This window comes from Struthio camelus, chromosome 18, assembly GCF_040807025.1.
Source record: "Struthio camelus isolate bStrCam1 chromosome 18, bStrCam1.hap1, whole genome shotgun sequence".
Lineage (NCBI taxonomy): Eukaryota > Metazoa > Chordata > Aves > Struthioniformes > Struthionidae > Struthio > Struthio camelus.
This window is the reverse complement of record NC_090959.1, coordinates 16,347,128-16,364,016: the sequence shown is the minus strand read 5'-3', so window position 1 is coordinate 16,364,016 and position 16,889 is coordinate 16,347,128. Positions and strand designations below refer to the sequence as shown.

Below are 16,889 nucleotides of genomic sequence, written 5' to 3'. Positions count from 1 at the left end.
GGCTTTAAATGTTGCACCTCGGGAGCTTATTCCGCAATCAGATCTCACTATCAGCAAAAATATGCTCAACCTTTTCCTTTATAACTGCAGGGAACTCTTCATCATCTGCCCATTGATTCCAAGGTGTATGATGAGTCGGATTAGACTCCAGGTCAGTTTAAGGAGGGAATAACATTCCCCATTATCAACTTGACCTGATCCTCACCTCTTTCCTCCCAGGCCTTCTGGGATCACTATGTTTCTCCTTTCAACTCTTCCCACGACAGGGTTTGTAAAATAACATAGAGCCATTCATCAATGCCCAGATAATTAATTTGTGCTGCTATTATGTTCACAAGATCTTGACTTCGTGGAAAGAAAAACTGAACCCCATTTCCTAACTGTGTACCCCAGCTGCTTCTCAAGAGATGAGGGCTAATGGAAGGAAAAATCTACCCAGACTCTTCACTCCTAGGTGTTTGTTTATCTGAATGCAAGTCAGTTTTACCACTCTAAATGGCAGCAGGGCAGCTGAGGAGGACTGACATAACTGTGCATGCAGGACCGGGGAGAAGAGACGCCAGCGAAAATCCTCCGTGTTCTGAGAAGAGAGGGAGAGAGGAAATCAATGCATTTGAGTAAGAACTGAAACAAGTTAAGAGCTGTATGCTTATTAGCTCCTCACAGCAAAATAATCTGCCACTGAAAAAAGACAGGGAAGAATATCAGAATGACTGTAATGGAACACAGATTGGTTTAATAGTATCAGAAACTCTTTTGAAGGCAGCTGTGTAGCTCAGAGCAGGTGGGTGCAACTCAACAGGGAGGCCTATCTCTAGGTAGAGACTTTGTTAAAGAGAAAAAAGAGGGGGAGGGAGAAATTGAAATTCTGTTGTCAAGTAACATCACGCTTTAATTTCATGCCACATTATGACAATCTGGTCTATAAGGCACTCCCAGTGTGTGGCTGCAGAGCTGCTGTATTACAGCTTCTGCTTGCAAAGCTGATAGGCCCGGGAGACCTGCAGCCCTCAGCTAATTGTAAACCCGATTAAATAGCAGTGTGAAGAAGTTTGATTAATTCAATCTATCTCCATGCATCAAGACCAGAACCAGACGTAGCACGAGCCCCAAATCTTTGGAGTATCAAGTTCTTTGTTCTTCGCACTTAAAATAAAAAAAAATTAAAATGAAGCGTAGTCAAATGATGAAATTATAACGTTACGACATGATGAAACGTAAGTGACAATTCCACTTTCCTTCCTAGAAAATCCCCAGCCTTTCTGCCTTTTAAAAATGATGCATAAAAAAACATTTCAATTAGCATCTTTATGCGCTTACCCAGATAAATTACCATATTAATAAACTTCTGATAGACTTTCAGGGGCTGCTTAACCAAGGGCTTCTGATCCAGCTGAATTCATGGTCTCTTGGACAGGAGGGATTTGGACTTGATTAATTTCAGTTGTTTCAGTTGCAATGAAACTGTCGATTGCTCTCTCCCTTCTAAGCGTGTGTGAGACAGAGAGAGAGGATGTAAAGAGGGACTACTCCTGTTAACTTGGCTGGCCTGGCTGACCTTTTGGAAACCACAGCATACAACACACTCAGCACTGAGCAGTGCAATTTTGCCCCATTCCCCAGCAATACATCCAATGCAATTATTTTACAGGACTAATAATGCTTAATGCACCATTTTCCAATTCCTAAAATACTATGAGATTAGCAAACAGCATATCCAGCTTATGAAAGTGTTTGAATAGCAATTTTGACCAAGAAAAGTGTGAATATCCTCAGGGAACATTTTCACCTTGCATCTTCTTGTTCGGAGACAACTGCAGCTGTGCATACTTTGGGAATCTTTCCCCAGTAAGCAGGGTCCCCATACTCTGGTGTTTTTCCTCCACTACTGGAAGAACTGCTTGCACATCAGACCCACTAATATGGACTCCTTTTCTTCTGCTTCAGTGTTTAAGGAAACAGAATTCCTCATAGATGCAGGTTCCAGCCACAAGGTTTTAATTTCTATAATGCTACTGATGCACCTGTATGAACATATGCGCACCCAAGAGAGCTCAGCAGTCACATTGCCAGAAAGAAAGAACTGCACAGGCAAAGGTGTAATGTTTTCAGCTGAGATTTGCAGGCAATGGGTTAGTGCAGTGAAGGAATACAGGCAAGCTGTTCCAGACTTTAGATCGTCCACAGAGAAACAATTCTGCACTAGTCATGCTGAGATTTTTGGAAGGAACAGATTGGAGGTCAGGGCTAGGCAAGGAGAAATAGGAAAGAAGGAATGGAGAAAAGATGGTGTGCAGCACAGAATGGCAGAACCAGATCCCTAAAGGACAAGAAAACAGTGAGACTGCAGAAGGAGCAGAATTCATGTCTGATCAAATTCTGAAAAGCCCAAGGAGCCAAGTTCAATGCGGGGAAGGGTAAATGTTCAGCCACACAGGAATAAAGGTATGAATGATGCCGCAGACCCCTGCATCTGGCAAGATCATGGTTTGCTGGTATAACGCAACCCATAGTAGTTACTCACTGAAGTTGAAACTGAAATGTCTTCTTCTCATGATGCTACGAACTGTAGTTATCCTCTGTGCAATTTGAGAGGTAAGATTCAGTGCTGGTCAGACAGAGAATTTCCCTCTCATGGGAAATCCAACATCTGAGAGATTTGTTTCCATTCTGAATAGAAACAAAAAGCCAAAATTAAAACATTTTTCATATAACAGGTTTTTTGGTTTTTTAAGTATAAGAAACTATGAATGCTTCACTTTGCAAATGTCATTTCATTTTATTTCAGTAATAGTGAAATAGAATATATGTGTTTATTATAACCGGTATTGCTATTGCACATGAAGCACCAGATTATGCTTGCTATTAGACATAATAGAACACGAGCAGTAATGTTTCATTATATTGTACACACATTGAAACAAGAAGGTCAAAAGACAGTATTTTTTGTAAGCAAATGTAAACAATTCAGTGGCATCAGGATGAAGTGTTTAAACATTTAAAGGAAATAATTAATTTCCACTTTTTTCTTTGAACTCTGACTACTGCTCTAATTTCAACAAAATTATGCTTTCTAACAGAAAAGTGTCAGAAAAATGAAACCAGCTCAAATGACGTAGGTAATTTCATCATCGTTAATGTAACAAAACATCTGTTGCATCACTTTCATATTGGACTGACATTGATAGAGCAGATGTGAGCAGAAGACAGGATGGGTGTCATTGAGGTCAAAAGGACCTTTTTCTCACCATCTTCACGGGAACCAGAATATCATCCTAACAGCACATCATGACAGCAACTCCGATTCAGTAAGTGCAGGTAATGTGAGCAGTTTTGTGCAAAAGCACAAAAAAAATGCATTTGCTTTTATCACCTCTACTTCCACATGAATATTTAGAAAAATGTCCTGGGATGTTTGTTCAAATGTTTAAATGGATTTGCATGGATGAATGCTTAGTGGATTTGCATGTTGTTCATTCCTTTTTGTATTCCTTTCTCTACTATTTTAGCAAGTGAACTTTGCCAGTAAATTCTCCCAAATCCACATGTTGACTTGCATGGTCCCACTTGCCAAGGTCAATTTCCTGTCTAATTCAAAACAAGATAAAATTTTTAACTGTCATCAGTGAACTTCCCCCCTTAAATATGAATGACTATGACTAAATTACTTAAATCACTTACCGACTCATCAATTCACTAAGAATTGAGAATTTCAAATCACCTCCAAACCACATTAGTAAATGACTTTCAAACTAAGTCAGCCACAAAATAAAGTGTGTGTGTGTGGGGGGGGGGGGGAATAGATTTTCGAACACCAAAGGAATTGGAGGATTTGCCCATGCTCATTTGCAGAAAAAAGAGAACTGACAGTAGTGAAGTTGTTATTCACAATTTATTCTAGTCTCTCACTACCTATAGAAATTAATAATCCAAGAAAATGTTCAAGAAAGAGGAAGATACTCATTGCTATGTATCATGAAGCGAGCTGCATACATGTTCCTAAGTCTCCCTCTCACTCTGTTACAGCCTACTGCATCTGAAGAGGCTTAGTTCTTACTGCATCATGTACTAATAGTATGACTTGTAATAACACCACTAACACAGGTATACAAAGAGTGATATTAGATTATTTCTGTTATTCATCAGTATCACGGTTGGACAGAATCCTCTTAAATCTACCTAAAGTGGCTTCCCATGGATGCTAGTGCTACCACCAAAAAATAATATATTATGCATACATGCATAGCTTCTCAGCTACCCACTGGCTGCTTTTTGTGTACGATTATAAAATACCTGCATGACCCTCTTAAATTGAATATGATTTGATGGCAGAAGCTGAGCAACGGCAGCACTCAGAAGCCTTAAATATTTCAGAAACCTTCTCCCTTCTCTTCCTTTTCTCCTCTAGTAGCAAACGTAGAGGACTTCCCCAGGCCCCACCATGCTCCTGGAATGCATTTCTCTTAAAAAAAGCACTGAACCTCAAATTATTACTCCACGGTGAGAAAAGCAGCAAACAGTAGAAAATGACAGTTTACCCAAATGGAGGTGAAAATGCACTTTCTCCTGTACTTAAGAGAAATAACAGCTTTCAGCAAAGACCTAAATCCTAGCAACAAGCACTATATAAACGCAAAACGGTCATCTCTGTTAGAGGAAGGTTACTTTGCTGCACACATTTAAAAAAATAATCCACCAAAGAAAATTAAGCCTGCTAATATTTCTGTTGTATCTGTATGTGTAGAGAATGGATCTGCACACTCACTTTCAGTGTAAGAATGGGAATGAAGATTGACCGGAACAAACAATTTTCTTCTTTGAGAGGTACAAGGAAAAGAATCAAAGATGTGTTTGAAACAAATGCCCATTTAGAAATACAGTTTGGGCTCTGTTGAGCAAAGCACTAGTTGTCAGCTTTGAATTCACCTCAAAGGCAATACACACGGACTTTGCCCATCTCATTAGAAACGGCCAGAAGGATGACTGGCTCGATGTAGTCGTGCCACTCTTTTTCACTCACTCCCCTCCAGCCAAACCAGCGTCTGCCTTGGCTTAAAAACACTTAGCGTAAAATTCTGGTTCCAGTGAAGTCCACAGCAAAACCCACTTTTGACTTCAAAAGAGAGAGAGAACCTCAAAGTTTGGGAGATGACAGGCTCCAAAGCCAAGGACTTCCTGTTTGAACAGACAAGGCAGGCAAAGAGTGCGGAGAGAAACAAAGGCACAGAGGGCTGATCTGCTTAAATCCTTATTAAGTAGGAAAGTACATAAGAATATGTTTAATTTTACTCCTAGTCAACAAAGTAAGAGGCTCTGCAAACCAGGCCGGGTGAGCTGCTGTTCAGAAAGAACCACTATCAGGAGCAGGGAGGGATAAGATGATGAAGCCAAATTTTGAGGGGAGAAAGGAGAGAATATTTAGCAGAAAGTCTTTCAGAAGTACCCAGAAAGTCATGGTTTGGCAGAGATTCCAAAAGGAATACAGTGGGCTGCATGGAGCAATCGTGAATGACTCCAGAACACTTGAGCCCAATGCAAAGGATGCTGGCAGGGAAACTGAGGCAGGGAAATGTCTACGGGGTTTACTATCCTGGTCTAGATCCATGCGAATCTTACATGATTCAGTACAACACAGTGGCAATTCAGAAACTCTGTTCAGCCCGTACTTGTCTGGAAAGCTCAAATAGATCCGTGCCACCCAGCAGATAGCTTTTGTCTTGCCCTGAAAAAAATTTACGTGCTCTGTTACTGACTCATCATCTTCCCTTGACCAAGCTCCATCTCCCAGACAACTACTATTTAGAAATGACAGACACGTACAGCAGTGGTCTAGGCTCCTTCTCTAGGTCCTTCTCTCCTTTGGGTGAAATTCTGCCCCCTTGAAATCAGGCACAAACTCCTGTTGACTTTATTGGGAGCCAGGATTACTTGGTCTTTTGAGGAATAGAAACAGAGTTATCTTTATAGCTAGTAAAAAAAATGGAGGATGGAAGTCTATGATCAGTAAGAATCTAAGCCTAGGAAAATAAAAAATGTAATTCTATGTCACCTTGGAAAGATCAACATCGTTTGTCATGTGGTGTTTATTCAGTAGAACAACAACTGCATTTGTGCTTTTAAGGGGAAATGAAAGGAGAAAGTAGTGGCAGCGGGGTGGGGGGGGGGAGAATGGGGGGGATCTGAGCACAGGAATGTACTGCCACTCCAGCCTGCTATCATTAAACCACATCAGAACTTCATAATCATGGTGTTTAATTAAACAACAGAGGCATGGGTTTATGCATTAATAATGAGGCCTAGCACTTTAGCATGTCAGGCTAAATACAGTTTTAAATTAATAATGCAGCACTGTAGCATTAGTGAGAAAATGAAATCTTATTAACAACTTAATAAAGTCCCTTATTTGCTAAAGTTCTAGCTCTCAGGGAACAGTGTTACAGCAAAGCATTTGCTTCCCTTAAGGGGGCAGATGGGAGGAGGTGCTGCTTTCTCACACCCTCCGAAATTCTATTATATATAGCTAGCATCATCACTAACTATTGCCTAGTGTCTGCCAAATAATGCCGTATGTTGCTTCTAAACCTAGGTGTGATGTGCATAATCTGCACGCACACACACTTTTTATACATCCGGGAAGGACCTTTACTCACTTTTTTTTACTACTGTACCATCTTACCAGGCAACACGAGAATATGTATGGGAATCTAGCACTAGCCACAGTATCAGAGTGCTTTACAACCATTTGTGCACGGTGCTGTCAGGCCCCAGGTCTGCAAACGTTGCTACTCTGAACATGAGCTACTGAAGCACAGAAAGCAGCTGAGGGTATGAGACACAACAGAAAGCAATTGATTTACCATGGCTTATAGAGTTACCACCCATCAGCTGATTCCTGATAACTGTCCACAGAAGCATTCTTGGACTACTCTCCAAGGTAGGATGTTTTATTTTCAGAGCAGACTAGGAGTATACATGATTAGATATCCAGCTCTGCTGATGGACCATCATTTGTCACGCCACAGAAGCTCCAGCACTTTAAAAGCTGGGTCTCGCAAGTCTTTAGTTTCCTGACTCCCATTGATTTCAAGCATCCGGGTCACCTCAGGCACACAGGGAATCTGTAAAAGAGTAAAGACCGGAGCCCCATCTGCTCAGCCCTATGCCAGTATCTGAAGCACAGGGCCAGGCTACCATTTGTCCATGTGTTTCACATACTTTATCTACCATCTTTCTGAATCCAGAGAAACTCTTTTTCCCCCTCTATCAGCTGAAGGTGGTCAGCACTTTTGCCATCCAAGGAAGGACTATGCAGGTTGTAGGGTTCCTACAGGCTTGCCCATTTGTCTTGCAAGTCCTGCCAGGGGTTGCTTTGCTGAGGAGACAAAGAATAAGCCACAGGACCATAATGAGGTGAATAACATGAGGACACAATCCAAAGTCAATGCAGTGACTTCAAATGGCTGAGTATTAAGGCCACAAAGAACTGACATTGGCATTGCCACAACCAGCCAAGGCCAATCAATTTGAGGGAGATCATTAAAAAAATAAAAAAATAAAAAAATAAAGAACAGAGACAGGAACAGATGAGGCATGTTCAGGTACAAGCCTATCATGGACGGGCCTCCTTGGGATGGACTGCACTGATCACATATCTTGTGCAGCTTGAAAGCTATCAGATTAGAATGGAAACCAGGCCATAATGCTGCTGACTGCTGCAGAGGGGGAGTGCAGAAATGCAGTGGGCCGAATCCTGCCTTTGGTTATACTTACGAAACCCTAGAGTTAGTCCCTCTTCCTTCCTCTGTTGTCTCCAGTCACTAACTTTGCTCTGAATTTGCATCAGCATGAATGAAAATTACTTGCTTCAAAAAAACAACAGCCAGGAAAACGTGGTCAGCAGCAGAGGATGGTTCCAATATTCCTAACTAGGGCTGTGGGGACAAGAGGAACCAAAACAGTAAAGCAAGCCTGATGCAGCCCAGCTGTCTCAAACCTGGAGCGTGCAGACTCTGTGATGCCCACAAAATCCTGCAATACAGCAGGCTGCCATTGGAGTTAGGAACGCTACAGTGAAGGTCATCAGAGAGAGCAATATCATTCAAGGTCAGAGCTGGTTGCTGCAGTCCCACATTTTGGCAGATTTTTTGCCCATTTCTATGTATGCTGCAAGAATTTCAAAGACAGGAAAAAAGAAAGACAAACACCTGATGAAAATGCATGACAGTTTGTTCATAGATCTGATTTTCTCTCTCCTGGACGATGTACAGTGGCAACATGAACCGCCTTTTAAGGTGCTGGGAGAGAACGTGCATGATGAGTAGCAGGCACACATACACTTCTACAGCCTTTGGATAAGACCCTAGCAAGCCCCCTTCCCACACTAACCACTTCCTAAAAAGGAATGGTCTTCTACGTTAAATATCTCCAAACCTTCTTTTGCATTTTCCATGTGTATCCTGCTGCAGAAAGAATACTGATCTTTCAGGAATTAGATGGAAGACTTGCACCATGCCCTTTCTTCATTTTATTACCGCCCAACTCCCGTGAAGTGAGGGGAGAGATGGGGCAGAATGAGAAACACAGTTCTCATGGGGAACTCAAAAGTGGGGAGCAGATTTTCTTGGAACGTCTGTGAACAGTCAGAGTCCTCGTCTGCATGCAAAGGTTGCCTGTCAGCTCCTCTCCTGCTCCAGAGACCCAAGGTTGTGGGTTTCATTTGGGAGCCACAGAGTTCATGGCAAGTAGCAGCCTGTGCAATGTTTGTGAGAAGTGAAACGTCTAGGACATAAACATCATCTTGGTCAGCCTTATCCCTCCATCTCCCAATGTTAAATAATAAATAGACACCTAATGGAACTGAGTCTGACTGCAGGATGCAGAGCAAGTGAAGCCAGAGAAGACCTGCATCTTCCCCCTTATTTCATCATCAGTGAGTAAATGGGTCACTGGTAACCAGGATCCAAGTAAAACTCCATCTTTTTTGTTCTATGCTTATACTGAACCTACTGCAATGGGATGTGGCTCAAACCCACAGAACTCTGCTACAAAACACTAAATAGAAACATTACAAATGATCTCACCAAAACCCCTTATGTTTCTACTCTGGGCTCAAGAAAACTTGAGGAAACAGTTTTTCATTCTAGAAATCCTTCATTTGTTTTCTAATTGTGCAGTGGGATGCCTTGGGATCTGGTCTTTCTTTCCCCTTTTTTTTTAATTTTCTATTTATTAATATTTAATCTCTGCACAGTGCAGAAGAAAATCATTTCTGCAATAACGTCAGAAAGGGAGGGTTAGAAATCAATAGCCAGGCTCTCACAAGACACATTCAATCCCTACTTAATCCATTTTCGACTGCTCCCCTGTCTTATTAGAATAGCCAATTTTTCCCACACTTCTTAGGTTGGGATATTCAGGTTGCAGGATGGGATTGAAAGCACTAGACAGGTGGAAACCTCCTTCCTGTGAAAAGCAGGAAAGGGAGTACAGCACTTGTCTTTGGGAGAGAAGTCTAGACCTCATTCTGAACTCAAATCCCTACTCCAAAAACCTTCTGAAAGAAAGTCAGGCCTCAATTCCATGCTCCACATTGTGATCAGTAATGTGTCCTGCATGCGCTGTCAGGATGTCCTAGAAGAAAAGCCTGGCCTCAAACTGGCACATTTTCCCAACTCAGTTTTTCTTAAAGGCCATCTGGCACATCCAGAACTCTCAAGTATGACCTTTCCTAATGCACAGGTTAGTTCTGCAGAGAGAAAGCAGCCATAGGGGCGTATGTCTGGCCAATGTCTTTACCAGTGTTCAGCAACGGAGTCCCATGCATCTCCCTCAATGCCACTGAGAGGTGAGGATATGGCAACAGGCCCTTGGTATTACCTCTGAGCACAGAACAAAGACCCATAATTCCGAGGCTGCACCAACCTGACAATGCACCGCTATTCACCCTGCATATCCCACTAGCCATGCCGTAACCATGCAGTCATACAGCTCTGAGCAGTCAGCCCATCCCCTTCCTCTGCCTGCTATTGCATCTGTCAATACTTTGTTCTTGGCAAACTAAGCACCAGCATGCTGCTGTCATGCAGCCCTCTGCACCAGGAGAGGGCCCTAGATGGGCTTCCTCCTTTGCTCTGGCAAAGAAAGGGTTCCCAGCTGCTGGCCCAGCTGTGGCGTGTTACCAGAAGGCACAGTCACGTTGTAAGAGTTGCTCTGTGGCAGCTAGCGTGAAGGCGGGAAGGAGGCAGGCTTTGAGACTTCCTTCTAGCTTAAAAAGGGGCTGTGCTTAGCATTTTTGCTTTGATTTCAGCAAAGGAAAGCAATATTTTTGCTTGGGCTCTGCAAAGGTAGCTGGGGTCCTCTTCACTCTCTCTTTTCTCTTTAGTAATGGTTTCATATAGCTCTGCATAGCTCTGTATTTAAATTCTCTCCAAAAACGTTTGCTCTCTCCTCTTTCCACAGGGCTCAATGGATTTCCAAGCATGTCCCTTACCTTAGCAGAGGCAATGATGAGGGGTCTTCAGCAAATACATAGAGATGTAGCCAAAGCCAAGGGTCCTCTGTTCATTGCTGGCTGGCATAACAAAAATCTAATCCGAGTGCTGAAGGTCTGAGGGGGCTGGGACGGAAGAACAGGAGAAGGAAAATGGGACTTGGGGGGAAGAAAGAACTAGATGCGGTCTGTTAATCCAAAACTCTAGCTGCAAACTCAGGTTTGCTTTAGCTGCCCTGGGAAAGGGAAGATGATTCTGCTTTGCTCTCATAAGAGGCAGGGGCTACTGTGGCCAGGCAGCGCAGCATGTACGAGCCTACTTCATGGTAACTGTGTGGTCCTCTCCCTCCTCCCCATGCCGTCTGCCGTGCTAACCCTCTTCAGCTCTACCTGTACCCCTTAGCAGTGCAGCTGCCTCAGGCAGCCAGAGCTCTGCCCAAATCACCAGGCTGCCTCTGAGCTTGGCTGATGCAAGTAGAGAATTTGCCAGTAGAGGGAACTGCAGACCAAAAAATCTCACCTTCTGTGCTGAAACATGCAGCGACTCCTGTAGCTCTGCAGAGTCTGTCCTCTCCTGTCTGGAAGAGAGATGTTTCAGGCATCTGTGCCAGTGCTCTTGACAGACTTGCTGTGAGTTGTTTTTCTGGTTGAGGATTGTACGGGTATGGGGATTGCTCAAGGGAAACCCATTCAGACAGGAAACCAGTTGTAAACTCTCTGCTTACTGTAATAAAAAAAATCCTCCCGATGCTTACAGCCATCTTCTTGCTGCCACCTAGTGAAAAGGAGAAGGTATGAATATCTCACATAAGCAGAGCAAAACCTATCTAAGAGGCCCGTACTTCTTAAATAAACTCTTACTTTGCAGAAACTGCCTCAAAATAACTTTCAAAGTTGCATGCAGCTCTGCTCCTTCTCTGTTGGAAGGTTCCCTTCAGAAAGCTCCCTGCCAGTCCTGAAGGGACAGCTTCTTACAGAGGCCTTATCTGGAGTCATTACTTGTGTCTGAAAAGCAACACAATATTGACCATTTTACTCTCCTGAGATTTTTTGGGATGCTCTTACAAACTCTAGGAATTGTGGTGGGCTTTGCAGGATCAGCCAATAAGGGAACCTTACACTGTCTTTCACATGATAGTGCGTATGTAATTAGTATAGCCACTGCAAGGCAGAAGATCACAAACACAGACCCCTTTTGTATCCCTTAACTTCTCAGGCAGATTTTGCAACCAGGACCAAATTCCCTGTGAGTACCTGAGTGAGCTCCAGTCCTCATTACACTCCTGCGATGCTTCCAGGAGACAGCTGTAACCTGTAGCTAGTCCAGACCTATATATGTGTTTGGCCAGACACCTGGCTGCTGCTCAGCAGACTGAGCGCTGCCTGCTTTTCCCTACCTTGACTTTCTGTCCTCCATCTACCCACCAAATAATCAGAACCAGTACAGTATTGCCTTTGCTTATGCTCCTTTTGCCTGCTTGTTCCTGCTGATTCTCTACTATTACACTTGAGGGAAGAGGCAGACTGTTTTCATCCACTGTTTCAAGCAGTTCCAGCTGAGTTTGCTGCCTCATTATTCCTCTTGTCCTATCATCATTTCGACTCCACAGGAAATGGTCCGCTCATATACCTTGCTGCTTGAAAGCCATTTCACTTTTCACTGTCCATCTATTTGTCCAAATAAAAAATGCAAAGATTGTCCGGTTTGCTGCAGTGACAGCTGCGACTAGGAACAGGGTCATATTTACAGGGCAGGTGTCCAAAAGAGAGGATGTGGGATTACAACCCAAGACCCATAAAAACTCACGGCTCTTACTGTGCCGGTTACCCTTTTGGGTCTGGACCTTTACCACTTTGCATCACCTCTGCCTTCATCTTGTGGGAAGAGGAAGTGGGTGCCCAGCTGATTTCTAGGCTCTGAAGAAGGTGGTCGCTAGGTGTCAGCATGGCACTTCCACAGAGGCGAGGGGCTCTCCTCTGCCAGCGCAGCACTGCCCGCCCGGCCAGCGGCTGCCTGCCTCCCCAGCAAACATCCGTTTTTGCATTGGCCCCTGACAATACGGGAACTCAGAGAGTCGTAGGGGACAAAAACGTCCCTGATGTAGTGTCCAACAAGATAACCGTCGTTTTTCTTAAATAACGTGACACTCTTTGCAACTTATTTTCTTAATCATTTAGATAACAGGTCCACATCCAAAACTGAGGTCCCATTATCTACCATGTGATAGGCAACATTTGGCTCTGAGTAAAGATTTGGGCTCCATAGCCTAGTCTCACCTCATTCCAGTTCTCTAGAGACTCAGGCTGCAAGCCCTGGCATCATAAGATGCATTGGTTGCCACAGGTGTGGCTTTAAAAAGAAGACTGAACTTGGAAAAAATACACTATTTTGCTCTTTTTCTCCTCCTCTTTGCACCAAAACTGAAACAAATTGTATTCAAGTTCTTGTAGTAACAGGTGCTACAACTCCCGAATTCACTTTTGTTCCCAGAGGGACAAGAGCAGTCCCTAAGCTGCAGTGGAGCACGGGAGCTGCAGTCCTGAAACAGCCCCAGCAGCAAAGGAGGGTCAGTGCAGCCTTGGCACTCTGCACTGCTTGCAGTTTGGTCCCTGTACACAGTTAAGCTTCAAGTGTCTCTGTCTGTAGGCAGTCTTGCCTTGTCAAGGTAACAGAAATCCCTTTAATTTATGGAGGTAGACGGGGGGAATGCAATAATCAAATCACTGGCACTACTTATTATTTATAAAATGGTTGTGACTTTCAGTCTTAATAAAGGAATGAATCCTGCCTTGAGGAACTTACAGCTATGAAAACTGGTAATAACTGCAGTTGTCATAATCTGCTGTTAACTATTATTAAATAGCCATACCAAGTTCTGAAGATGTAAAACAGTAGAAGAAAAACCCCACTTTAAAACTGACAAATACACAATAGTGCCTGATGAACTTATATCCTATTGCATATGTCTATTTTTCCCAAAGCACTTGGAAGAGAATTTGTTTCCTGTAACGTTCCGATTTTTTTTCCAGCCCTCCTTTTCAGTTATTGTTCTAGTCCAACATGCAAAAGCCAAATTATACAGCATGCAGTTACATCAGTTTTCAGAGAGAAACCAGGTCAAATACTTTCCAATTTTTTAACGTTTGTAGCTGAAATTTGAGGTAGAGCTCCAAAATGGATCCTTACACACGCATTTTTTTGCAGCACATTAAACTAGATTTGACTTCAGTTCCATACAGGCTCCAAATGATGTCTCATAACTGTGGATTTTTGGATTACACATAAAGCAACAAATCCTTCTGCGCCATCCTCTTGCTGTTGATACACCTCCCAAGCTGCCCTTCAGTGTTGAAATAACCCTTGAAGAACTTTTCTATTTATCTGAGTGCTAGACAGCCTGTCTGACAAGTGTTTACTTCCAATTTTCAGCCTACTGCTTCTCTTGGGATCAGCCTTATTAGATACAGGGCATGCTTAGGAATCTAGCACTACTTGTAACATGTGTGTATAACCAAAATTCCTAAAATGTTATCATATTGCTAGTCCTTCTCATTGCAAGACCTCAGCACATTACAAAAAAAGGCAAATCAATTCTAACAGGGCACAATCCCGCTTTTAACAATCCCTGTTTATCATTTTTCACGAGAAAGATTTATGCCAGTGATAATTTTCTAGTATGTCCCTCTATCTGTCTGTCATCGCTTCCAATATGGGATTGCCTCCAGAAGCAAGCAGAAGTCTCACTCTGGTCACCGGTATCTGAAAGCCACCATGAATATATAAAGTGATCGGTCCGATCAGTAGTCTAAGTGGTCCAAGTCTCATACAACAACCAAGTGACTAAAAGCAGTAATCAGTCTTCCTGGTCTGAGAAGCCAGATAAGGACAAGGAAAGAGAGGCATGAAAATATTGTAACAGATTTAGATGTGGGAGGTGAGATAAGAGATCAGTGAAAAGTACAGTGCTCAAACCTTGTGCACACACTGAGGGCCAGGCCTGCACAGCAGCTAGTTTTATGCGCTCCGCTAACCTGAAACGTAGGCACGCAAGCCTTTAAACTCACAGGAAGAGCCTCACTCTGCAGCAGCAGGAGCTCCCTTACTGCGGGTGAGTGTGCATGTGTCAACGCGGATCTCAGCGCTCGTGGCCCTGATGGGGAGAAGGGAGGGAGACAAGCTCGTCATTTCACGTTAGCACACAGCATAAAGCGAGGTGATGGGAAAAGGACAAGCTAACCACTCTTTGCAGAGGGCCTGGTAAAAACAAACCACATTCTGGAAAAAGCCTTGTGTCACCTTCACACCCAAGCTATTGCTTACTGCAGCCAACAGCCTACCAGGCGCACCTGCATCAACTGGCTGTGTCTGCCCTTCGGCAATAGCCACCTGCTCGCATCTGTACCTCACCGCACACGATGCGTCCCATCCTTTCTAGTCTGAGGTTTGAGGGCACGTGTCACGTCCGGATGAAGCCTGGCACGCTCTCCTATCATCTGTATACGGAAACTCAGTATCATAGAGCAGTCTCAGACTCCTAAAACAAAAACAGGAACTGGACCCTCTATTGTAAGGTAAAGATTAGGTCTTCTCCAGCATCTCAGAGCAGGATGCAGGGCAAATTACCTTGCTTACCCTTCTCTATGCAGCTCTCACGATTGCCAGTCACTGCTTTGGATCCTCCATGAGATTTCTCTGCGGGTCAGACACTCTCCAAGTCTTGGCAAGGATTCCTTCACAGTAATGATTTCTCATACGCCGCAGGCCACGATGCTATCAAAATGGTTAAGGAAAGGGAACTTGTCTTCCTTCAGAGCTTAGCATTCATTTACTGTTACCCACAACTGAGAAGGAAAAAGAGTTCCTTCAGCACTGGACAGTCACCAAAGGGATCAAATTTCTTTTTCCAGGAGGTGGAAAAGGAGCAAAGTGAGTCTTTGAAGGAAACAGAAATCGACAGAGCCTTTGCCTTGGAAATCTCTCTACACAACAGGTGCCTCCTCTGTCATCCTTACTTAAACCAAAATGACTTGATCAGCAAGCCATACCCACAGCTGTCGAGACCTTGCACGACTTTGCCTACCACTGCAACATGTATGAGCTAGGGGGTTGCCAGGCGCAAGTCAGGATGTTCGCTTCTCTAGTTTTCCCTGAAAATAAGGCTAGAAAGCTCTCCACAATAGAGTTTCATCCCTAATCAATGCTGAATTTACTTTGGGACTAACACAGGCTGGGCTCAGCAATCTCCTTTTCTTGTTAATTTTAGAAGAGGAAACTTTCAGCCCCGTTAAGGCACCTTCTAAGAGCTGAATCTCAGATTTCCAAAGAGCTTAGATATTGGAAGCCAGATACTAAACTGTAAAGTCATGATGTTTTCTCTTCCCTTTTAGCTTCTGAATGCAACTTCGATGAGGCACAGGGAATGTTCTTGCTTACGGGCTGGGCCATATGAGCTGATCTTGGCTGCCGTATTCTGAGTTTCTGCGCTGCAGTCTCTCCCACCCTGCACATACAAATCATAAGAGTGCATAATTCACTTCCACTCCTGCTCACTTTCCACAGCCTTTTTTTCCCCCCCCCGAGATTCCTGAGACAGGGTCTCCTCTCATCCCCGGATGCCCATTGCTTTCACGGATATTGTCACACACAGGGCAAAACCGTTGGGGAGCTTTGTCCTTTCTCCCGTTTATTCTATTTAGAGGAGCGTAGCCGGTGCCTTGCCCGGCCGGCCCGCTGCACCGCCGCCGGGGATATCTCTGTTCACCAGCGCCCGCCGCACACTGGGCCCAACACGCAGGGCCGAGACCCCCCCCCCGGGGCTCCCCGGCGGCAGGCGGCCCCCCCCCAGGCCCTCGGGGCGATCCTTCCCACAGGCGCACGAATGCTGCAGGTGCCGCAGAAGGAACGGCTGCCGCCGGCGAGCGGCAGAGGGGAGCGCGGAGCTGCCCCCGCCGGGCCGCCATCGCCTGCCAGCTCTGCCTTCAAGACTGGCGGCGCAGGCAGGAAAACGCGCGGCTGGAGCCAGGCCTGCATGGAGCCGCGCGAGGGAGAAAACTTTTTTCCTGTGTCCCGGGCGGGGAGAGCGGAGCCGCTTGCGCCCCGTGGAGGCCGCCCGCGCCCCCCCCCCGAGCCGAGGGAAGGGGCTCGCTGGGCTGCTGGGCGCCGGGCCGGGCCGCGCGGCCGTTGGGGGCGGCCGTTGGGGGCGGCCGTTGGGGCGCCCCCCGTCAGCGGCACCCGCCGCCGGCGGCGGTTCGCGCGGCCGCTCTGATTGGGCGGCGGGGGAATCCCAGCGGGCCCCTCTGCGCGATATAAGGGGCGGCGGGGCCGGGCCGCCCTCACAGCCCGCCCCCAGCCCGGGCGCAGCGGCGCGGAGCGGAGCGGCCGCCGCCTCCCTCCGCCTTG

At 45.0% G+C, this 16,889-nt stretch overlaps 1 long non-coding RNA gene across 1 annotated transcript in view; it reads right to left on the bottom strand.

The window, feature by feature from the left end:
* LOC104141491 (uncharacterized) overlaps nucleotides 1–13,664 on the bottom strand; it is a 28,587-nt gene extending 14,923 nt beyond the window's left edge. The window contains exons 1-4 of the long non-coding RNA XR_011135324.1: nucleotides 11,351–13,664; nucleotides 11,010–11,264; nucleotides 10,490–10,615; nucleotides 2,525–2,670 (exon numbers count right to left, since the gene is read on the bottom strand). This is a non-coding gene — a long non-coding RNA (uncharacterized lncRNA). The remainder of the gene's footprint in view (nucleotides 1–2,524; nucleotides 2,671–10,489; nucleotides 10,616–11,009; nucleotides 11,265–11,350) is intronic.
* Nucleotides 13,665–16,889: the final 3,225 nt, after the last annotated feature.